This window comes from Trachypithecus francoisi, unplaced genomic scaffold, assembly GCF_009764315.1.
Source record: "Trachypithecus francoisi isolate TF-2019V2 unplaced genomic scaffold, Tfra_2.0 Lachesis_group11, whole genome shotgun sequence".
In the NCBI taxonomy this organism is placed as follows: domain Eukaryota; kingdom Metazoa; phylum Chordata; class Mammalia; order Primates; family Cercopithecidae; genus Trachypithecus; species Trachypithecus francoisi.
The window spans coordinates 48,639,151-48,663,532 of NW_022681456.1; the positions used below are offsets into that span (position 1 = coordinate 48,639,151).

At 38.2% G+C, this 24,382-nt stretch overlaps 1 protein-coding gene across 2 annotated transcripts in view; it reads left to right on the plus strand.

The window, feature by feature from the left end:
• The first annotated feature begins 19,814 nt into the window (after nucleotides 1-19,814).
• The window catches only part of SLC6A15 (solute carrier family 6 member 15), a 51,740-nt gene continuing 47,172 nt past the window's right edge, over nucleotides 19,815-24,382 (plus strand). Inside the window, exons 1-2 of one of the 2 annotated variants that reach the window (XM_033221141.1) lie at nucleotides 19,815-19,963; nucleotides 20,572-20,754. The gene's annotated coding sequence lies outside the window, so the exon portion shown is untranslated. Of the gene's footprint in view, nucleotides 19,964-20,398; nucleotides 20,755-24,382 lie in introns of those variants that run through there. The other variant, XM_033221142.1, reaches the window with a different exon arrangement.

Here is a 24,382-nt window from a genome sequence, read left to right on the forward strand (position 1 = left end):
ACACACTACCAAACTCAGATATTTTTAAAAATTTTTGTAGAGACTGGGTCTTGTCATGTTGTCCAGATTGGTCTCAAACTCCTGGGCTCAGGTGATCCTCCTGCCTTGGCCTCCAAAATTGCTGGGATTACAGGTGTGAGCCACCGTGCATGGCCTGCAGTTCTTTTCAAACTGATGTTTTATCCTGATTAGTGTCTGACATGATGTATTGTTCAGACATATTATAACAAGGTAGTAAAAGTTTATTTTGGTGCAAAAAAGTTGAAATTCATGCATAGTTTTTTCATAATACACATTTTCCATGAACTTTTTAAGAACCTCTTTAGATGTTAGCCACTTTTATAAATGCTTTACATAACTTTTAATGCTTATAGCTATCTTGTAAGGTAGGTGCTATTATCTCCATTTTATAGAGGAGAAAGCTGAAACACAAAAATGTTAAGTGAGCTTCCAAAGCTGTACAGATAGCACATGGCAGAGCTGAGGTTCAAACCCAATAAAAGAGTCTTCTGAGTCCTTGGTCTTCAGCAGTGTTGTCTGCCTGTCAAGATTGTGTAGATTTAAGGTTAGCAAGACCAACATACTGAAGAGAGCAGCCAAAAGTCCAAATAAAATGTCTAGCTGTGTTTGGAAGGTTCAAAGTTAGAAATGATAGCTCACAGAGATTATAGCTCAGTGACAAGAACTGTTTTGTAAGTAAAATGTTTGTTGAGATAATGGTAGAAACACAAAGAATAATGAGAAATGAATCATTATCAGAAATGTTTCATGAAATAGCTGATAAGATTTGCTAATATATTATGTAATCATGTGTTGCTTAACAATGGGGATACATTATGAAAAACTTATCATTAGGTGATTTTGTCATTCTGTGAACCTCAAAGAGTGAACTTACACAAACCTAGATGATGCACCATACCACACACATAATCTATGTGGTATAGCCTATCGCTCCTAGGCCACAAAACTGTGCAGCATGTTACTGTACTGAATACTCCAGGTAAGTGTACACAATGGGAAGTTTGTATACCTAAACATATCTAAACATAGGAAAGGTGCTGTAAAAATAGAATATAAAATATTTTTTTTAAGAAAATATATGCTTTTATAGGGCACTTACCATGAATGGAGTTTGTAGGACAGGAAGTTGCTCTGGGTGCATTAGTGAGTGAGTAATAAATGAATATGAAGGTCGAGGACCTTACAGTACACTTTTATATAACTGGCAGCACAGATTTGTTTAAGCCAGCATCACTGAAAACGTATGAATAATGCATCGCATTATGACCTTATGATGGCTATAATGTCATCAGGTAGTATACATTTTCTGATTCATTATTATCTTATGGGAACACCATCATATATATAACCCATCCTTGACTGAAATGTTGTTATGTAGTATGTGATTGTACATAGAAAAAGGTGAAAAGATGGTAGCTCCATGAACTTTAATGTTTTTCTTGATACTTGATTGAGACCTCTAAGGACCTTTCCTTAATCAGAATAAAGTCAACATCCAAGGGCTTATCTGGCATGTAGTATACACACAAAAAAACCAAAACTCTTTTCAGAGGTAACATTTTGGCCAAGTAGGTTTTCAAGCAGGAAATATTTGCCATGAGCAATATTTCAGACATGTGGATCATTTTTTGAGGTTGGAAAAGAATTCAGTCCAAGCACTATGGGCATAAGAAGCAGATCAAGCTCTAGAAAGATAGATTAGACCTTTCTAACATGATGATATTGAGGATTCTAGCATGCACTTTGGAAAAGTGATTCAGAATCCTAGTTTTAAAGCTTCCCATCTCTCTGCAAAAGTTTTTTAGAAACACGGGCTGACGCCTGGCAAGCCTATAGGACCTATGGCATAATGATGTTTACTTTCTACAGCAAGACTTAACAGAAACGGGATGACTAATAAATTGCTTTATTTTATTATTGATGACTCAGGTGAGGCTGTGCCTACAAATAAATGTTCCTTCAAAGATGCTACTGGGCAAGATCAGAATTGTCAAGGACAGAGAAGTATTTGGGGAAACATCTAGGCAGGGATATGTATAGGTATGAAATTCAAGAGCAATAATTCTAGGTTGCAGAAAATAGTTTAGATTACCTAAATGCTTGTATTGTATTAGATTACTCTTCACAAATATTCAATTATTTCCCCTAATATTATAGAAGAAATTTACTTCCCTACCTCACTATGTGGGGCTTGGCCAAGTGACTTGCTTTGGCCAGTAGAATATCAGCAGTTCTAATAGTGTCCCAGAACTAATCCTGGCCTTAAGAGTTACCATGTTTTTGTTGACCCTTTTTACATTCCTGCCTTTTTCCATGAGAAAAGCATGCCTTCACACTATCGATTTAAGATGGATGAGGAACTTGTGAAGCAGTACTGAATAAAGTTTAGAAGCAATAGATACAGGCCAGTCTAGAAAACGTACTGTCCAATAACCACATAGATATGTGACAAATATAATAATTGTAGTTTTACAACTTTGGCCTTGGGAATTATTTGTTTTGCAGCATTATTGTGGCAACAGTTGATTTACTCAGTGCTCCTCACTTGTTTTTCTTGAATTAGCACTATTTTTCAATTGAATGTCCCAAGTCCCTCCTTTATCCTCCTACATGCTATATTATTTAAAATTGTGACTTTTATTATAACTTTCCTAATCAGAAATTGACAGAGCTGAGCACACAGGTAAAAGGGTTCATTAAATGGTGGTCCCAGCATTCTCAAATAGAGGAAGACTCTAGACAATGAAAAAAGCAGAATTTAATTTAATAATTTAATATAAAAATTGACTTAGCTGGGTGGAAAATATAATGCTCAAGTATTACTCACAAGAAAAGCATGTGCAGATAACCAACAGATTATGATATGACAATTAGACTCAAGGTAGGGCATCTTAAAATAATGAAAGAGAAAAATTGTTAGTAGAGCTTTTATGAGACTATAGATTCACTTCTGACTCTCTCTGAATTCTCAGGTTTTACGCAAATCCCCAAATCCTTTCTAGGCAGAAAATTAAAGTGACATATTAAATACAATTGTACACTGCTTTTCCTTGAAATATAAAGTTATTATAGCTCCCTCTGTCTCTTAGTTCTGTATATTGGCTTAGCCTGAGTCCAAAAAGGCACTAATACTAATACATTAATACATTTTAAAAGCTCTAAAATCCTTATATATATACACACACACACACACACACATACACATATATATATATAATTTATTTAGAGAGAGAATCTTGCTCTGTTGCCCAGGCTGGAGTACAGTGGCATGGTCTCACTTCACTATAGCCTCCACCTCCTGGGCTCAAGTGATCCTCCCGCCTCAAGCATCCCAATAGCTGAGACTACAGGCACATATCACCAGGACTGGCTAATTTTTATATTTAGTAGAGTTGGTGTTTTGTCACGTTGCTCAGACTGGTCTCGAACTCCTGGGCTCATGTGATCTGCCTATCTTGGCCTCCCAAAGTGCTGGGACTATAGGGGTGAGCCACCACACTTGACTTGAAATCCAATTTTAAAACACTGAATATTGTTATTTTCAAAGGAAATATGATCTTCTTGGCTGTATTTCTTTCCTACAACAAACAAAACTATTCTAAGAAATTATCTGACAGATCCTTATAACTGTAACTGGACTATGTCATATCAACTTAGAATTAAAATAGCCCTGTATTTATTACAGAACAGTTTAAACAAGTTTTATTTTGTTATGTAAAACCTGGAACACAAACTCTTACAATTAGAAACTCTTTTATGAGATACTTGGTATCATAGCAGAACTGCTGTGTTTCCTAAGAGGTATGTCTTCAAAAACACTTCCTGCTTTCAGCTTTCTGATTTTAACTTGACTATCTTTTAGGTTTCCTATTCTGGTTAAGGCAATGTTAGCTTCCCAACTTTTCAGATTCGGGCTAACAACAGACCCTTATTTTCTTTCAGAAAGCTGAAGCTAATTAACCACAAAATCCCTTAGATTTCACCTTTTCAGTGATTCTCAAGAGATGTTCTTTCCTTTCCTAAGATTGTACTGTCTCAGACACCTTGCATCTCTTCTTAAACTACTAGAGAGACTATTATAGTGCTTACGTATGCTTAGCAGTTTAGAAATGTTTTCTGTTAAGAATGAATGAATAAATGGTTACTCCTTCTCCCCAAAACTGCTATGATTGTCCGCTTTTTGTGGCATTAAGTCCCAAATCTTTAGCACTGTGATCAAGCAAACCTCCAGGACGCGATTTAATTACCTTCACAATCTCGTCTCTCACTATATCCAAAAACATACCTAATTTCTTCTCCTGGGCGAAATGTACTCTGACATGTCTGTACTTTTTTTGGTATTATTCCCTTGATCTGAAATATCTTTCTCTAAATTTCCTCTTTGAAAAAAAAAAAAAATCCTATTTCTTCCTATAAAGTCCCTCTCGACTCTATACATAGTCATTAAGAATACAAACTTGGAAGCTAGACCTATTTTTTAAAAGTTCCACCAGTTCCCTTTAAAGCTAAATATACAACTATGATACGGCATAAGAATTCTACTCCAAGGAATTTACTTAAAAGGAATGAAAAAAAAGTACACAAAAAGAAATATGCAAGAATATTTGTAGCAAATGTATTCTAAACATTCCACACTGAAAATATCGCAGATACTCATCAGTAAGAGTATGAATAATCGTTGTATATTTGTGTTCCTCTGAAAGAATTCTACTCAGCAATAAAAAGAAACTCCAACAACATGGATGAATCAAAAAGTATTATGCTCAGTGAAACTAGCATTAATAAAAGACACTACTCTATGATTTTATTTAAAAGTTGTAGAGAAGTAAAATGTATATATGTTGGAAAATCAAAATCTGAAAAGCAGTTGTCTCTGGCGAATGGTATAGGTGTTGACTAGGAAGAGGAAAGAATAAATTTTCTCCAGTGATGGCAATGTTTTGTATGTTGACAAGTAGTTGGGTTACACAGTTGTGTCAAGATTCTAAATGATATATTTAAGACTTGTTAACTTTGTCTTATGTAAATTCTATCTCCAAAGGAAAAAAAAAAAGAACTACAAACATATTGAATTCCAGTGAATATATGCTGAAGTGTTCAGAGAGAAAATGCATTGATGTTTAAAATTTATTTGGAAATGCTTCAATAAAATATGATGGATTGATTGTTAGGTAGAATGGTGAAAAGATGGTCTAATGTGTATAGGAAACTGTTCCTTTACACTCAGTACTCACCAAAGATGTAAGTTTTCCACACCAACCAATTCCCCAATTTTCTGTGGACTCTAGTTGGGTATCCTACAATTAATTCAATTCTCACACTAACTATCCAAATTTAGTGCAGACCCCACAGTTTAAAGGGTAAGTCCCACAAAACTTGCTCCCACTTCAGACACCAGTCACAAGTATTTAGTGCCCTGGGTACTCACTTCTATCTGGCTTGGCTACAAATTGGGCTTCCTACCACCTTCTTCTCATATTTGAGAATTTGCTATAATAGCCGAAAAAACTCAGGGAAACGTTTTATTAATGTTTACAGGCTCATTGTAAAGGATACTATAAAAGTTACAAATGAACAGCTAGGTGAAGAGGTCCACAAAGGGCAAGATCTAGAAGAGTTCCCAGCACAGAAACTTCTGTCCTCATGGAGTGGGGGTGTGCCACACACCAGGCACATGGATGCATCCCCAACCTGGAAGCTCCTGAACTCCATAGTTTAGAGGTTTTTATAGGGGTTTCTTCATATAGGCTTGATCAATTATTAACTCAATCTCTAGCCCCTCTCCCTTTCCCAGATAATAAAGGGTGGGGCTGAAAGTTCCAAGATTCTAATTATGGCTTGGTCTTTCTGGTAACTAGCCCCAACTATGAAGCTATCAGGAGCCCAACAAGAGTTCCCTCATTAGAACAAAAAAATCTTTCTGTGACCCAGGAAATGATAAGTAGTTTAGGGGCTCTTGGGGGCAGAGACCAAATATACATCCTTATTATGTCACAACGTGTGATAAACCATGTGTAGTAAAATGTTAATGGTAGAATCAAAGTGGTGGGTTATGAGTGTTTACTAGAAAATTCCTTAAACTTTTCTGTATGCTTGAGATTTTTCATAGTAAGTACTGGAAAATATGTTAACCACTAGCTTTCAAAATCATATTGTTACTCTAATCTAGGATTACTCTCCTGGATGCAAAATGGTTGTTTCTCTAAGTCTTTCATTCCATCAATATTTATTAGTTGGCATTTTACTGTAACAAAAAGCTTTTTATCCCCCCATAATTATTGATTGATTTATTGTTAGCATGGTCTGGACTTACTCTATTTACTGAATTATACTGCATCACTGTTATTATTAATTTCCAAGCTACTTCTGTTTCCTTTAGATATGTCCCTATCCCATTTTAATCACTTTTGACACAGGATATTTGCAAGCTCATCTTGTATTGTGTTGGTCCCAGATCTTGATGTAGCCATTCCTTTCAGAAACTTTGATTCTTGTGAATTGAGAATAACATCTAGAAGCCAAGACTTGACTTCTAAGTATACTCATTGCTAGGTGTGTCTTTGACTTTAGGCACTTTTGGTAAAATTTCATGAATTTTATTTTAAAATTGACATATACTATGATTTAGAAATACATTTTATTTTTAAATATATGTTATATATTCAAGTATAAACATTATAAAATTCTACTGAATTTCCATTCAAATATACAATTTAAATATATATATCAGGTTGGACATCTTTCAAGCTATTTCCTGTATCCTTTTGAATGTTCCCATCTCTTTTTAATCACTTAAAGCTTAAATTATACCTTTAAGTAATGAACTTATTCTGATACCTGCAATTCTGCTGCAATAGTAGGGGGTTCTTCTTTACATTTTTTTCCTTCTTTGACTTCCAGCATTGCTCATTTGTATCACTCTTCTCCACAAGTAAAAACTCTGCCTCCCTACAACTTCAGTGTATTTAGACATTATTGAAATCTGTATTGCATTATATGTGTATGATTCAAAAGAGAAGTTTTGAGTAAGATGAACACAGGCAATTAAATCCTCCTTGGCTCCTCACTGCAATGATCAAAGGGAATTTTCACGAGGAAATTTCTGAATATAAACTGAAAACTAAAGAAAGATGTTAAAAAATAACTGTGAAGAATTTTAACTAGATATAGCAAATGAAGGCATAAAGAGGATTCTTTTTCTCCTTGAAAATGTTGTGTCACTTCTAAATAATAAAGACATACCCTTTTAGAACATCTTAAGTGCACTCTGATTTGTAGAGCAAGGGGTAAAATCTTCAATCAAGTATGAGGCAGAGATACCATTTATCGCTTTTTTTTTTTTCCTGCAATGGAACTGTTTAAATTTGAAAGCAGCTGGACTTCATAAGTCAATAAGCCAACAGACAACAGAAAGTAACTTTCAGAGAAAGCTGAAATAAAAGGGCATCTGGGGAAAGTTCCTGACACTGAGTCAGCAACTCTAGGGAAGAGGCTGAATACAACATCACTTTGTGACTGGTAAGATCACTTCCTCATTAACAAAGAAAAAAAAGGTAAGAAAGAAGGTAAGGAGGAAAGGAAAATGAATTGAGCATTAATTTAAGGAGGCAGAAATAGAAAAACAAACAAATCAATAACAGCAGAAGAAGAACATAACAGAGTTAAAGCCAAATTTAGTAAATTCGAAAGTAAAAAAATTGATAAAATATATAAATAAGTTTAAGAGTTGGGTCTTTCACAAAATTAAAACATTCTGAATGTATTAGCAGTTATGAATATGATCCCGTGGTTTTGCTTATATTCTTGCCTCTGCTCTTTGCCTGGACACATAGGCATCTGCTGCAAGAGCTCCAGAATAAGCTACATTAAGCATGTTTGTTATCCAATAAAGAGGATTAACAGAGAAATTGATACAAGAAGTGGGCCCTGACATAACACATAACAAATAAGCAAATATGGACAAAACAACTGACACATGTAATATTGGCTTGTGATCAGGCTGTAGATAGACAGTAAACAGCTATTAGAGATGAGAAAAATGGCAACAGGCATAATGCAATGGTAAAATATTTGGTAAATATGTCACTTGCAATAATTTAAAAAACGCATAATTGTATGTAATGAAACTGTAGCTCTGGGAAAAGGAATTTTTAAACAGAATGTTGTTAAATGAGCTTTTTGGTATTAGCTGCATTTGATAAGATACCTTCCAAGAAAGAGTTAAGTTCAAGGAAGAATCAGCTCATTTTCAAAACGAGATGAAAGAGAAAAGCAGTTTAGAAATTCAAGACTTGCAGGATTTGGAAATATATTGTTCTCTTCTCTAACTGGTAAAAGTAAAAACGTAATCTCAGTACTTTGGGAGGCCAAGGTGAATGGATCACTTGAGGCCGGGAGTTTGAGACCAGCCTGGCCAACATGGAGAAACCCCATCTCTACTAAAAATAAAAATAAAAATAGCCAGGCATGGTGGTGCGTACCTATAATCCCAGCTACTCAGGAGGCTGAGGCAGAAGAATTGCTTGAACCTGAGAGGTGAAGGTTGCAGTGAGCCAAGATTGGCCACTGGGCTCCAGCCTGGGTGCAGAGTAGGGTAAGCAAGCAAGAGGAGGGATGCCCTGGCTTTAAGGTATTATTTATATAGGGATCTTATCTATGTAAAGACTAAGCTAAGCTGTGTCCACATGTGGGTGAGCAGGCATTATGACAAATTTATTTCTCTATTTATTTAAAGAGAACTAGCCTTGACAGTCTAGCTTGTGACTACATGAAATCATAACTGTTATTATCTGAAGAACATATATTGTTATTGGTTTTGAGAGATCTGGACTTTGCTGTTGTAGGAGTGTGTCCTTGCACGTATCCTTAGGTTGTTTCTTTTGCTATAAGCATCTGTGAATATGGGTTGTGATCGGTAAGAAATGTGCTTTGCTAGTCTCAAAACGGAGTTGATTTTAAAATGGTGTTACTCTGGCTCTTGTAGGCTCCTGTTTCCCTAACACCATCAGTTTAGTTAGAGAGACAGATATTTTACGCACAAAACTCTCCATTTCAGATGTGGCCAAAGATAATAATGGAAAAAGAGTGGGAACCCAGGAGTCATGGAGAACAAAAGACAAGTGTGCTACTTCTGGGGAGGAAAACCATAACTTCTAAGTAACATTTCCTTGATCAGAGTAGGAACATTCAACAAAGTTAGCTCAGTGAGGCTGCAGAATTGCTATGAACCAATGAATACTCTAAAAGGTAGTGCTTATCATAGCTAATCTTGTCCCCATTCTGCCATTAAGTATTGGATTTGTATTGTGGGGTTTGGTGGCAAGAGTAGAAGGCTAGACAACTTGGCTTTCCCCCTGTACTATGTCTCTAGATTAAGAGCAGCCACAAATGTACTTGACTTGCTTTAGAAAATGAAAACTGAAAAATGTGAAACATACTAACTACATCTAAACAGAAGCTCTATTTGTAATTGCGTGGTTTGATCTGTCCTCTTGTTCTTCCCTTTCCACTTATCTCCTAAGAGAATAAGTGTGTCCTGTAGAAAGTTCGCTCCTTCAGGCAAAGTTCCAGAATGAGTAGAAACATGGAGCAAAGTGGAGCAGAGCCTCAGAGCTGAGCAAACTACAGTTGCAGGAATGTAATGTGAGTGAGTAATAAATGTGTGTTGTGTTGTAAGGAACTCAGATTTTTCGGTGAATAGTGGTGCAGTAAGGCTGTCTGAGACAAGTTGCCATGGACTGATCCATAGTTAAGTAATTAGATCATAAGGGTGGACACCTCATGAATGGGATTAGTGTTCCTATAAAAGGGATTCTAGGGTTTGTTTTTCTTCTCTTTGCTCTCTGTCATGAGGACACAGCAAAAAGTCAGCTATCTGCAAACCAGGAAGCAGTCCCTCACCAGACACCAGACCTGCTAGCATCTTGCTCTTGGACTCCCAGCCTTCAGAACTGTGAGAAATAAATGTTTGTTGTTTAAGCTGCCTAGTCTATGATAATTTGTTATAGCAACCTGAACTAATTGAAATACAAGCTTACAGGAAAAGTTGATTTGTCAATATAAAATAATATTCTTGAAGTAATTATTTCTGAAAAAAAATTTCCAAAATGGCTATAGAGAAAGAAAAAACTAAATAGGCAGATTTTTAAAGAAGATCTTGGAAAAAATGTGAAAGAATTACCTCCTAAGGATTACCAGGCCAGATGGCTTTACAAGCTAATTTATTTCAATCTTGCAAAGAAGAGATACTTCCAGGAAGATACATCCATGCTATTTGACAATTTGGTAAAACAAAAAATATCTCCAATTCATTTTGTAAAAATCAGCATTGCCATAAAAACAACATCTAACAAAAATGTCACACACACACACACACACACACACAAACTCATGAGAAAAAAATTTCTGTTAGAGATAGAAATACTTTACTGGATTGGATGTTGTCACTTTGTTGCTACCATTACTTTCTTCTAGTATAGTGGGCAGTACATTTCAAAGAATCCTCTTTCCTGTAGGTTTTTAGGGCCTGATAATAAGATAAATGTGCATGTATTTTGGAAGACATAAATAGAAGCCACAATTTTCAGGAGGTCATACAACCAGCTTACATTGCTTGAAGCTAAAGTTGTTGGTAAATATTTGATTCTCTGGCTGTAGCATTCTAGAATTTTACTCTCCTACGTTAATTCCTGCCAAATTTTTGAAGTTCTGTTTCCTATGTTAAATATCTTATTCCTGTAACATTTATAGTGGCTCTGCTTTGCTGACCAAACCAGGACTAATAAAAATGTTCATACAAGGATGGTTCCAGGGGAACTGACTTTAAGGAAAGGAGTCTGAAAGTGGTTCTAGAATCTGCTTACATTAAAAGGCTTTAGTGATTTCCCTGCCAGTAGTAAATGAGATTCTGACAGTCTCTTTAGTATTAGGAAAGACACTAAATAACAATGGTAAAATTGAGTCAGTATGAGAAGTGTCACCGAAGTATTAGTTGGGGGACCAAACTCAAGCTATAAGAGCTACAAATGGAATATCTGAAACTCAAATGTAGATATTTGATCTTGATTTAAACTGTTTCTGCCCCTTACTTTGATGCCCATGAATGACATAGCCCCCTTTTCACTACAACAAGCTTCCCTCCTTTATTTCTTATTCTCTAACAGTGAGTAACTTTGCCTTTGTTTATTTTTGTGTTCCTCATGCAACAGAGATTAATATAACAATTTTATTAATTTACAATGTTGTCATTGTAATTATTGGACAATTCCCTATGGAGGATGCTATAATGCGATTTTACTTAAGTACCCTCCCTGTAAGGTAAAGTTGGGGGCATCACAAAATCTTTCCCAGGGTTTCCAGTTCTCTGGGTGTCGTTGTTTGGCATGTGTTTTCCAGTAAAGAAATACTGAGGTTGAGTAGGGAGGGCCACATGGTAGCATATGTGGGTCTGTAAAGAAGTATGCATGGGTATTTATTTGATAGCAAGCAAACTGCCTTGCAATTAATAAATTCTAATAGCTTCTGGCTTAGTATTAGCATCTGTTAAGCTAAAGAGGCAACGGGGAATCAGTAAAGTTTAACTGTAGGTTGGGTGGAATTCTAAGCATAGACTTAGACTCTGCTTTAGCAGAGTCTTGTGTCCCAAACTTGGAATGGAAACCGTGGTACCCCATAAAACCTGAAGGAATAATATGAGCAAAGACAGTGGACATCTTAGTGATTATCTCTGCAGACAGATAACCCAATAATCAGATGATAGCAACTCTTTTGACTGGGGCCTATATGAAGTCCCAAAATCCTTGATATAAAAATGTAGGAATGAGATGGGGGCATGGAGGATGTTTGGAGATTGCAAGGAGGCCCTTAGAATGAATGAAGTATACTTTTGTTTTCTTTGCCAGATAAATTGTATGTGAGTTCAGAGTTAGAAATTAAGTTAATTTATAGAAATAAACTACAGTGTCCCCCCTTATCCACAGTTTTATCAGTTTTAAATCGCAGGCCCTTCTGAGTAGTGTGATGAAATCTTGTTCTGTACCACACTGTCATGCCTAGTATATGAATCATTCCTTTGTCCAGATTCTTCATGCTGTAGACACTACTTGCTCATTAGTCACTTTGTATCAGCCTCGGTTATCAGATAGACTATCATGATATGGCAATGCTTGTGTTCAATTCACCCGTATTTGACTTCATAATGGCCCCAAAGTGTAAGAGTAGCGATGCTAGCAATTTCGATATGCCAGAGGAAAGGAGTAAACTGCTTTCTTTAAGTAAAATGTGAGGCTGTGAGTACTGATGCAGGCCTGTAGTCCCAGCTACTCAGGAGACGGAGGCAGAAGGATTGCTTGAGCCCAGGAGTTTGAGGCCACAGTGAGCTATAATTGAACCAAGGCACTCCAGTCTGGGCAACAGAATGAGAATCTGTCTCAATAATTAAAAATAAAAATAAAAAGATGAAAGCTCTCAATATGAAAAGAAGAAACAATCGTACGCTGAGGTTGCTAAGATTTACATTAAGAATAATTCTTCTATCTGTGTCATTGTGAAGAAAAAAGTAGATTTGTGCTGGTTTTCCTGTCGCACATCAAACTGCAAAAGTTATAGGTACAGTGCATATTTAGTGCTTAGATAAGATGGAGAAGGCATCAAATTTGTGGATAAAAGACATTAAGAGAAACATGTTCCAACTGATGGCAATCCAGTTTGTTACTGTTCATGATTTCAAGCATCCATGGAAAGTCTTAGAACATATTCTCCCAGGATAAAGGGAGACTACTGTATTGCTGAATGTGGTCTGATAATCCTAGGGCATTTATCTACTGAGGTTCTAGCATACGTAAACTTCAGATTTGGGAGGTGGGTGAGTAAATATTTACTGCTTGCATAAAATTACATATGCTGAATCCCTGTACACCTAGAAAATTCTAAATTCTCTAGGTCTAAAGCCAGCTTTCAAATTAGTAGACTGGTGACCTGCAAGTCCACCCCTATTATATTGCTTGTGGTCAGGAGTGGGGGGGCAAGGATGAGATACAGAAATAACAATAGGAGGTCAGAGTTTGCCATTACTCAGGGATGATGCTCTTCATTCATTTAAGTACTCTTGACTCATGATTCCACCATCAGCTGAGAAAGCCAGGCCCAAACATCACCCTTTAATTACATGCTAGACCATCAAACTTTTTCTCAATGACTCAAACTCTTCAGTTCCTAGTATCCAATGTAGCTATACTCCCTGTAGAAGGTATTTTCATACCACGAAGTGTAGGAAATCTTTTATTTGTTCATGTTTTTGAGTGTTTAAAATGTTTTTTTTTTCCCCCTCTTGCCCTTTTTCTGTTAATAGTGTTTTCTTTCATTGGGAGAAGTTTATGCCACTCTGTTTGATCATACGGAAAAATGAACTTCATTTGTGAAGCCACCTTGGTTGACTTGGGAGGTATAGAAGTCAAAGAAGGAGAAGGAGAAGGAGAAGGAGGAGGAGGAGGAGGAGGAGAGGAGAAGGAGAAGGAGGAGGAGGAGGAGGCGGAGGAGGAGAAGGAAGAGAAGGAGGAGAAGGAGGAGAAGGAGGAGAAGGAGGAGAAGGGGGAGAAGGAGAAGGAGGAGGAGGAGGAGGAGGAGGAGAAGGAGGAGAAGGAGGAGAAGGAGAAGGAGAAGGAGAAGGAGATGGAGAAGGAAGGGGAAGGGGAAGGAGAAGGGAAAGAAGGAGGAAGAGGGGGAGGAGGAGGAAAAAGAAACATAAAGAAAACAAACCAACCCCCCCCCCCACATTTTATTTTTTTAATCTAAAATTAAAAAAAAAAAAAAAAACTAAGTCTATACACCATAGAATACTATGCAGCCATAAAAAAGGATGAGTTAATGTCCTTTGTAAGGACATGGATGAAGCTGGAAACTATCATTCTGAGCAAAATATTGCAAGGAGAGAAAATCAAACACCGCATGTTCTCACTCATAGGTGGGAATTGAACAATGAGAACACTTGGACACAGGGTGGGGAACATCACACACCGAGGCCTGTCGTGGGGTGGGAGGAGGGGGGAGGGATAGCATTAGGGGATATACCTAAAGTAAATGATGAGTTAATGGGTACAGCACACCAACATGGCACATGTATACAGATGTAACAAACCTGCACATTGTGCACATGTACCCTAGAAGTTAGAGTATAATTAAAAAAAAAAAAAAAAGAAAGAAAGAAAGAAAAAGAAAAAAATTAAAAATAAATCTAGGCCAGGCATGGTGGCTCATACCTGTAATCCCAGCACTTTGGGAGGCTGAGGTCGGTGGATCACTTGAGATCAGGAGTTCGAAACCAGCCTGACCCACATGGTGAAACCCTTTCTCTATTAAAAATACAAAATTAGCCGGGTGTGGTGGCACATGTCTGTAATCCCAGCTACTCAGGAGACTGAGACAGGAGAATTGCTTGAAACCCTGAGGCAAAGGTTGCAGTGAGCTGAAATCATGCCACTGCACTCCAGCTGGGGCAACAAGAACAAAAATCCTTCTCAAAACAAACAAACAAATAAAAATCTAAATCTAGTTGGAATAGGATTATGCAATCATATGTGTCTTAAAAGTCTATGCTGCATATTTGAAGATTTAAAATCCACAATTAATAAGCTAGATTTAACAAGTAAAACATATGTACTCTTTGGAAGCCAACATAGATAACGTAAATGAAAGTGAGCAAGTACTAGGCCACAAAGAATGTCTCAACAAATTCAACAGAATTGATATCATAAAGATTAAGTTATATGACTTAAATGTAACTATAAGTAATAAACAGTAAAATAGTTTAAAATATGCTTATAAATTAAGCAAATAATAATTGAAATTATGATTATTATTTTTCAGGGCAGCCTCCTCAAGCCAGAATAGGTTCAGAGAGACTCCTGAAATTATTTTAAATGAGCACTTAAAGTATTATATAACCAAAATGTTTAGGTTGCAGCTAAAGCTATACTCATAAAATAAATTATAACCTTGAAGCAATGTAGAAATTAAAATATAATGCACTTGTTCAAATTCAAAAGCTAGAAAAAGACTGAACTCAAAGAAAGGTGAAGAAAGATATAAATAACACAAGAAAAGAAATTTACAGAAAATAAAAAATTACAACACTAGTAATATTAATAGCTGTTTCTTTGAAAAGACTAACAGATAACATTTAGCATTTAACAGATTAAAAGAGAAATGAAGAAAAGGTTGAAACCAATCATATGGAAAAATGCATATATCTATAAATGTAATCTAGGATTTAAAATTCAAAAGAAAATAGTATAAAAATTATTGAAGCACTTTTAAAAATTAGGTGAAATGAACATTTTAAAATAAATGAACCGCCAACATTTACTCATGTACTCGAGAAAAACTAGTTAACTTGAATAGACTAACAGAAAAACTGAATAAATAATAAAACATATTGCTGGGTACTGTGGTTCACAACGGTAATCTTGGCATATTTAGAGGCCAAGGTGGAAGGACTGCTTGAGCACGGGAGTTGAAGACCAACCTGGGCAACATGGTGAGACCCTATCTCTACAAAAATAAATATTAAGCCGGGTGCAGTGGCTCACGCCTGTAATTCCAACACTTTGGGAGGTCGAGGCAGGCAGATTACGAGGTCAGGAGTTCGAGACCAGTCTGTCCAACATAGTGAAACTCCGTCTCTACTAAAAATACAAAAAGTTAGCCAGGCATGGTGGTGTTTAATCCCAGCTACTCGGAAGGCTGAGGCGGGAGAATCCCGTGAACCCAGGAGGCAGAAGTTACAGTGAGCCAACATTGTGCCACTGCACTCCAGCCTGGGTGACAGAACGAGACTCCGTCTCAAAATAATACATAAATAAATAAATAAATATTAAAAAATTAACTGGGCATGGTGGCATGCACCTGTAGTCTCAGCTACCTGGGAAGCTGGGGTGGGAGGTTCACTTGAGCCTGGGAGGTTGAGGCTGCAGTGAGCTATGATTGCAACACTGCATTCTAGTCTGGATGACAGAGCCAGATTCTGTCTCAAAAAAAAAAAAAAAAAAAAGCATAGATAAAATATCTTTATCTTACCCCCTTCCTCCTTTGCTTGATTTCTCAGGTGAGTAAGAAACAATGTCTATCTCATAAAAGGGTATTCGAGAGACTACAAGTGTAAGCTTTGGATCTCATTTTACAATTCTAGAATAACCTTATAAGGAGAACATAAATCACTTATCAATTACATTTACATATATAGATGAAAAACTCTATAAAAATATGAAAAAAATGGGTCCATCAACTTATATAAACAAGAATAGTATCTCATAATCAAGTAGGATTTATTCCAGGGATGCAAGCATGGTTCAATAACAGAAAATCTATGAATATGAATTTTATAAAATAAATAAAATTGTAAAAACTATAAGCTTGTCTTTACGGAGTAAGACATCTTTGCAATGTCTGGGTCTCCTTTCTCTTCCTCAAACACACCAGTTAAATTCTTGTTTTACGGTCTATTCACTGATCCTACAATCTTTTTAAATGGACTGAAAAGACCCTTTTCACTGACCTCTACCTGGAACTTACCCCCATCTCCTAATATCTATAAGGCTAACTCCTGCAAATCCTTCATGTCCTTGCACCAATAAAATCTCAGTGAGACTTACCCTGACCACTCTATTTAAAATCTAACTCTACCCTTTTCCTGGGACCCTCCTCAAAGTCAGGGGAACATAAACACAGGGGCCTTAACTTTTCACCATGTACGAGTTCATAGATTGAAATGTATTCAATGAGCAAGTATCACTTTTGTATTCAAATTATATTTTAGAAGTAAGTATAAAAATCATGGAGCCTATAGAATCTGTATATATCAGTGAGACTATGCAGCAAATAAAAGGCAACTCATATGCTTTATACAAAACAAATATCATTAAATATTTTGGTTTTGGATATTTAAGTAACTATATAGACTAATGCTGAGCATAGTACCTGACACACACAAAATGTTTTAGAGACATAGTCTGCTATTATATTAAACATTATAATAAAAGAGTAACTTAAAAACTTAGTGGTTATAATCAGTTCACAGAGGTAGGGGGTGCACTTCTCTGTCAAAAAAATGACAGCTTGTGTTGGTATTTTTACTTGCCAGGGCCATTTAGGCTTTATCTTCAAAGTGCAGAAACAGCAAAATTCAATTATTTTCTACATTGCCTTAATTGCTTTACTATCTTAATCAATTAGTTAAAAAATTGATTTGATTACTTTGGCATTTATCAATTCAGTTAACCCATCCTCTACCTATTGAGACATCAGAGAACCTACTTTCCTTGCATCTACCTCTCAGCTCTTTATCAGTAGTATGAACAGAACAGAATATTCAGTGGATATTTTGGGCTTGTGCAGACTTTGGTTTCATAAAAATTTGGAGACCATATTTCAAACAGCATTTGGCACGGAGGACATTAGAATAAAAAATTTTATTACAATGCAAAAAAAGATCCTCACAATATACTCTAATGCACATATAGCAATATAAGCAAATGAATCAATGTAATCTTAGGATGTGAATTTTTTTTTTTTTTTTTTTTTTGAGACGGAGTCTTGCTCTGTTGCCCGGGCTAGGATGTGAATTGTTTTCAATGTTTTTTTTTTGTTGTTTTTTTTTTTTTTAGTATTGTAGTTTTAAAATCATCCTTCAGTAAATGTTTGAATTATTTTCTGAACTCTAGTGCTACATCTTTGGAAGTTTTTACATAATATTGTTATTCTAAGGGACTTGGTTTAAGAAATTAGGTAGAAAGGCTTGGTGAGTCAGATTCCTTCTCTCCTCTAGTCAAAGAGAATAATCTTTTCCTTCATGTGATCTTTTATCAAATTTTAAAAATAATAAGTGTAATATTAATTGCTTGAGAGCAGGTATCAATTTCAGAAAGTGATTTAGATAGGGGCAGGTTTTTATTTTTACAATATCTAACAGATGCCTTCTGACTATATGACCTTTCAATTTCAGTTTTTTCTTTGACAATGTTTGATAATAACTAGACCTACATCACAGGCTTGGTGTAAGAATTAAGAAGTATATATTCATAAAATATTGAAATTATTCTGTACATTGCAAAGACATAATTAACATTTAATGAATCCTGTTAATATTATTAAATACAGTGTGGCTAGAAGCACTGGTCTACCTTAACTTGTAGTTAATTCTTCCAAGTTCTGTTTTTTTTTTTTTTTTTCCTTTCTGTGTGCTGCCTCTTCCTCCCACACCCATACCATGTTGGCTATTTTGCCCAATGTTGAAACAGAAAGAACTCTGTGATCATTAGCCTAAAAGATATTAGCAACTGAATTTTAAATCTCTGAAGACTCACTGTTGTTAAATTTTAAAAATGGATACATTTTACCTTTGGCTGGGGTTCCCAGACTCTCCTTTTGGGGTCTCTCCATTCTTCCTCTATTTATTGTTTTCAAAGTTGCCTACTACATGTGTTGAGATTCTACTCTTTCCTCCTGTTAAAAATACATAAATTTGTTAAAGGGTTACAAAATAGTATAAATGCACATGAAGTTTGAGGCCAGCAGATCTGAATTTATTTCTCCGTTCTGTCATTGAACAAGTTGTCTGACTTTTTGCAATTTTTTTGAGTATCACCTCTCTCTAATCTCTAAATTAGGGAAAATCACCTCATTAATTAGCTGAGAGGATTAAATAAGATATTATTAAGCCCCAGGTACTTAGTGGGAAGCTTAAAACAATAGTTCCTTTCTCCTACTTCTCTTCATTGGCATTGAGACATAAATTAGTATCAGTCATTATGGAGGGCATCACTCTACAAATATTTTGTGACCTATGCATATGTATTGGAATTAGGTATCAGACATTACTGAAAAAGCATGAGAGAGAAATAATTTTAGTACTTCTTGGTACTACCGTGAACTATTTCTGCCAGCATACGGATAACTGTGTTTCCCACAGATAATCCTAATCCTGATCATGGTGGACACAGCTCTCCTTATTTTCTTAAAATTTTCTCAGTTGTTATTGATAACATTGGTACTGTATTTCAGTTTCTTTATATATCAACATTAAATATTTGCCTGTCACCAAAATGTGAAGTAAAAAGCAAAAAATTTCTATGAAAGGTTTATTTTGACTGTTTATTTTTTCTTGTGGTGCATCTATCAAAGAGCATTTATTTACTCATGGCAGGGGAGGGGTATCAGGGAATCAAATCTAATTTAATTTCTTAACTTTTAATTTTTCAAAGTTGGGATTGGAAGAGAGTCTGAGAAAAAGCTCTTTTGGCTGCTTTAAAGGCTAAGGATTAGTAGCAATGTTCTGACCTGAAATTTAGGTCTTGTGATTTCTTTCCAAGAGATTTTTCACTGCATGAAAAACCTGTCTGCAATGGCCTTTTTTACTTAATTCAATCTTAATTGGTTATGAACCGTAAAAATCTAAGGGATTGTTAAAAGGCCTAAAAGTGCACAAAAGTATTTTTAAGAGTAATGTTAATAATCTGGAAGTGAAAAATGTACTTTGCTAAGTTACTGAACCTTTCTACCTACGTTCTAGGTTCATTTTGCATTTCTTTTAAATTTTGAATGTTTCAAGGACGGAAAATTTCATCCCTAGAGCATATGCACTGTTTAGGGGACAGTTCAGCCATTTTCAAAAGCAGGCTAAGCTTTGTGTTCAGAGATGTATATTTTAGGAATTCTCCACGTGGCATAATTACGATCATGCTTTGATTGTCAGCAGAGGTAAGTCAGGCTTCATCTTCTAATGAGACCCCTTGGAAAAGAGTGGGCTGCTGAGGCACCAACACACGGTAGGTGAGGGAGGACCAGCTTTCTGAAACGGCCTTTCATAACCCGGAGGGAATCACTGAGCGCTATCAGGCCACCGCCTGACGGAGAAGCCAGTGCCCAGAGGCTTTTTCTTTCGCAAGAGATGGTAATGGCCGGCTTGTGGAGATAGTTGGGAAAAGGGTTCTTCAGGTCACCCATTTTTTTCTAGTACCATTACTGACTCTTAGAGAATATTCAGATGGTGCTAGGTAGCACCATGCCTATTATTCTTCTCACTGAGGCAAAAGTCAGGGGCGGGTAACTGGTGTCCATTCTTTCGCTTGAGTGGGTTGGAGAAAGACGGGATGGCTGGAGGAATTTGTTTTGTTTTGCTCTGGAGCGGGCTTCCTCAGTTGCACCCCGCATCGGGCGGGCACAGCCCCGGGCTCTGGAAGACGCCGCTGGGCAGCCGCAGTGGCCGCTGCATCAGTGGGTTTTGGGGCGGGGAGGTGCAGAGCTCAGCCTGCTCTCCTGGCTACCCCTCCGCGTCCCGCCGCCGCCCACAGCTTACCCTTCTCCTCTGCAGCCTGTAGGCGCCCGCAACACGGGCGGGCCGGGCACGTGGGCGCCTCCGTCACACCCTCACACATACACACACACACGCGCGCGCGCGCACACACATACGCATGCACACGCGCACCCGCACCCGCGCGCCTGTATCCCGTGCTGTTTCCCTGGCAGACACACAGGCGCTCACGAGTCTCTCCTTGCCAGCCTGCAGGGCAGCAGCCCCCAAAACCCAGCTCCTGGTCCCATCCTAGGCAAGAAGCTGCTTCTCTGAAAACAGCTCCACTTCGGCCTCCGTCACAGCCACCTGGACCCTACCCTTTCGCGACTGCTGCTGCTCCTGCCGGGACGTGGAAGCAGCAAAAGGCGCTTGGTCAAGACACACTGACGGTAATGGCAAGCGCCTACGCTAAGGGCACAACTGGGGATGAGGTGGGGCTCGCCATTAGCCACCCAGGAGCCTGGGCACCAGCACAGGGAGCGAATTGGCAGACGGATGCCGGGAAGGACTCGCTGCGTCCTGGGGTGGGAGGAGGGAGGGCAGCTCAAAAGCCCTGGGAGGGAGAAGCTGGGCTGGGCGGGCAACCTTCTAACTCTGCACCTCTGCACAATCAGGGTGGGGGGCGACAGGCTGCACATGTAAGGGGAAGCACATGGGTTGAAACGTGCCGCCATCCTTCCTTCCCGTCGTGGAAATTACCCACAGCATCCCCCAGAGACCTACTCGTTTCCAAGTCAAGTCGGGGTTGGTTGAAGGGTGGGGTCCAACACGGGGAAGTCCAAGAGGAAAGTTGGGAGGGTCGGGGAAGAGAGAGGCGCGAGGTGAATTGGAAGCTAAACCTCGTGCAGGTGGGCGATGGGGCGGGGAGAGCAGAGAGCTTTATTCCTCATTCGCTTCCGTTCGCTTTTGCAAAGGCAGAAGGCGACTACCGAGGACAGAGTGTTTTCACGTGACCACAGTTCCCTTTTGCTTGAGGTATCCTGTGATAAATGGCCCGAAAGGGGGCCTTTCGCCGTGAGAAAGGCACGTGGCTGCTGGAGAAATCACGGCTCCTGTGTTTCTGCGCACCTGGAATTTGAGAGTGTGGCGGTGAGGGTGGTGCTGCTGGGATTGTAAGAAGATGGGAATCAGTTAGAAACCCAGATCGTTTCTACCTTTCTTTCACTAGGCTGTTCTGTGTGTGACTGGGAAGACGGTATTGAGTACAGGGAAAATCTTGCACTCTAACGTAGCGCACCAGCGTGATACATAAGAATGAATCAAGACGCCCGAGGCGTTCAGGGGCAGGCATGACCCACCCAGTGGCACAGGCTGCGGGAGCGGGAATTATTTTCCCTGAGCTGAGAAGCAGCATTTGATATACACTTGAGGAAAGCAAAGCCCCGAGGCTCGCGCTCTCCAGCGTCCCGCTCTCCCTTTCCATCCTCCCGCTTTCCCTTTCCATCCTCCTCCCTAGCTGGGAAAGGCTGGAGTAAGACGGGGCGGGGTCCGGACTCCGGCGCAGTGACGTAAGCAGTGTTTGGGTGCTTATGCAAATGAGTCTGCGACCGTTTCTTCTGGTCTTGCCATTTTCCCCTCCAGATCTTAAAGGTAGACCCAATCTTAGTCTGCACCATCCTTGCGGTTCACTACTTAAGACGTATGGGAGAGATGAAGGATTTGCTTTATATGCTGCCTTTCGTCTCCTTATAGCCCATCCTGTAAAAGCTATTTTCTACCTGTCAATGCCTGATTGCTTTTCCGCTACACCAGCAACAAAGTGTTTGCTTTGAGGAATTATTCTCTGCAGACACAACCCTCATCAAGCCCCTCACCTACCCAGTCTCATTTCTGCAAGAACAGTGCTGAAATACAGACCTACTTATGTCTTAGGCACCTAGTACTGGGCCTGACTTGTACGTTCTTAATAAATGCTTAATGATGGACTAAATTTTTTTTGAACAGTGTCAGGTTTTGAAGGGAAGGCGAGGGTTAAAGACACACACACACACACACACACACACACACACACAGAAGAAGGCGGCTCAACAGCAAATTTAGGCTTTCTGTCCAGCATAAAACCTACAGAAGTGGGGGACCCGGCTAATGCCAGAGCCCGCTGCCACTTACAGGCTGGGTCAATTTAAAGGTATGGGCAGAAGGGATCTGAGCAGTATGCCTTGGTGCCCGGCGGGATATTAATAAGATGCTTCCATGAAGAGGCAGTTCTGGCCCTTGTTCCGGCGGAATGTCGTTCTGGTGTTCAGGGTGTTCTTTGGACCTTTGTCCAACAAGATATGATAGGGATGTCTCTTTAGTTGGGCCTTTGTCCCCCTTGTGGACAGTTGGTTAGACGGGATGTTTCTCACAGCTCGAACCCCTGTGAAATGTTTCGCTTTGACCAAGGTCTGCAAAACAGCAGGGAGCTTACAACATGGTGCAGTTTGGACTAATAAACAGTATGTATTTTTTTCTTTCATATTAAATTCAAGATATTCGACCATGAAATCCGGTAATTTTCAGTCTGTGTTTTTTTTTTTTTTTTTTTTTTTAGGATGACAGGAATTAATAGGATTTTTAAAGAAAGATAATACTTTACTGTTGATAAGCTTTTCTTTTTTCTGATTGCACGTTATATACTTGATTGAAAAATTATTTTATAATTCTAATATAGTTAACTCAAGATATAATATTTTAATGGAATAAAGAAAGGCATTTTTATATGTTTCTAGGAGATAAGTAGTCTATCACTCAATAAATATGAAATAATATGGAATCTTAAAACTGGATAACAGTTATGAGAGATGCCAATAATCAGATGAGATGCCTTCCTTATCACCTACTGAAACATTTAAAATAAGTCAGACTAGTTACTAAAATCTAAAGTCCATATTCGTAGTTATTACCTTACCCAGTGATGATAGTTGAAGTTGTAAATATGCTTCTCCTGTCATAAAATAAAATGTGTATGTGAATAGGTAAGATATGTGCGTTCTTTTTAACTCTGGGATTATATCATCTAGGCAGTTCAATCATTGACTTAGAATGGCAGACCCAAAAGAGACCTTGGTGGCTATCAAAAGCTCCTAAAAACGTTTCTTTCATTTCTCAATGGACCTCTCACCTTGTGGAAGAGTCTGTTAATTCTTTATTACTACATACATATGCATGATAGGATATATTAGTATATTCCTATGCAGCTCTGCAGAGTAGATTTTGAAATGGTTTCTCAGCAGATGATATTAATAAAAATCCACAGGCATAGTTAGATGCATGAACAACATTCAAGGTTACACAGCAGGAATCACTAGATTTATTTCCCCCTTACTTATAACACTACTCTTCTGGCAGTCTTTACTAAATAATTTTTGATATATTTATCTGCTTAAATATTAACTTTGACTGGTAATTATCATCTCTTTTTCTGTGAACAACAAGCCCTAAAAATAAACTGGGTTATAGGGCTATTTTATTTTATTTTATTTTGAGACGGAGTCTCGCTGTGTCACCCAGGTTGGAGTGCAGTGGCCGGATCTCAGCTCACTGCAAGCTCCCTCTCCTGGGTTTACGCCATTCTCCTGCCTCAGCCTCCCGAGTAGCTGGGACTACAGGCGCTCGCCACCTTGCCCAGCTAGTTTTTTGTATTTTTTAGTAGAGATGGAGTTTCACCGTGTTAGCCAGGAGGGTCTCGATCTCCTGACCTCGTGATCCACCCGTCTCTGGCCTCCCAAAATGCTGAGATTACAGGCTTGAGCCACCGCACCCGGCCTAGGGCAATTTTAAATGCATAGTATCACTTGACACAGGGCAGAGTTATAAGTTGGTTAAGCCTTGAAGGTCACTTTATTTCCTTGTGATTAATGTGCTAAGGTATCTTTTCACGTAAGATCAATTGATTTTTATTTTTAAATAGAATGCATACTTTAGGAACTTCTTCACCTATCAGATTGGCAAAGATCAAAGAGATTATTTGTTATACAGAAGAGGGCAGAAGAAAGCGGGTACTCTCATGCATTGCTGGTGATAGTGCAAATGGAC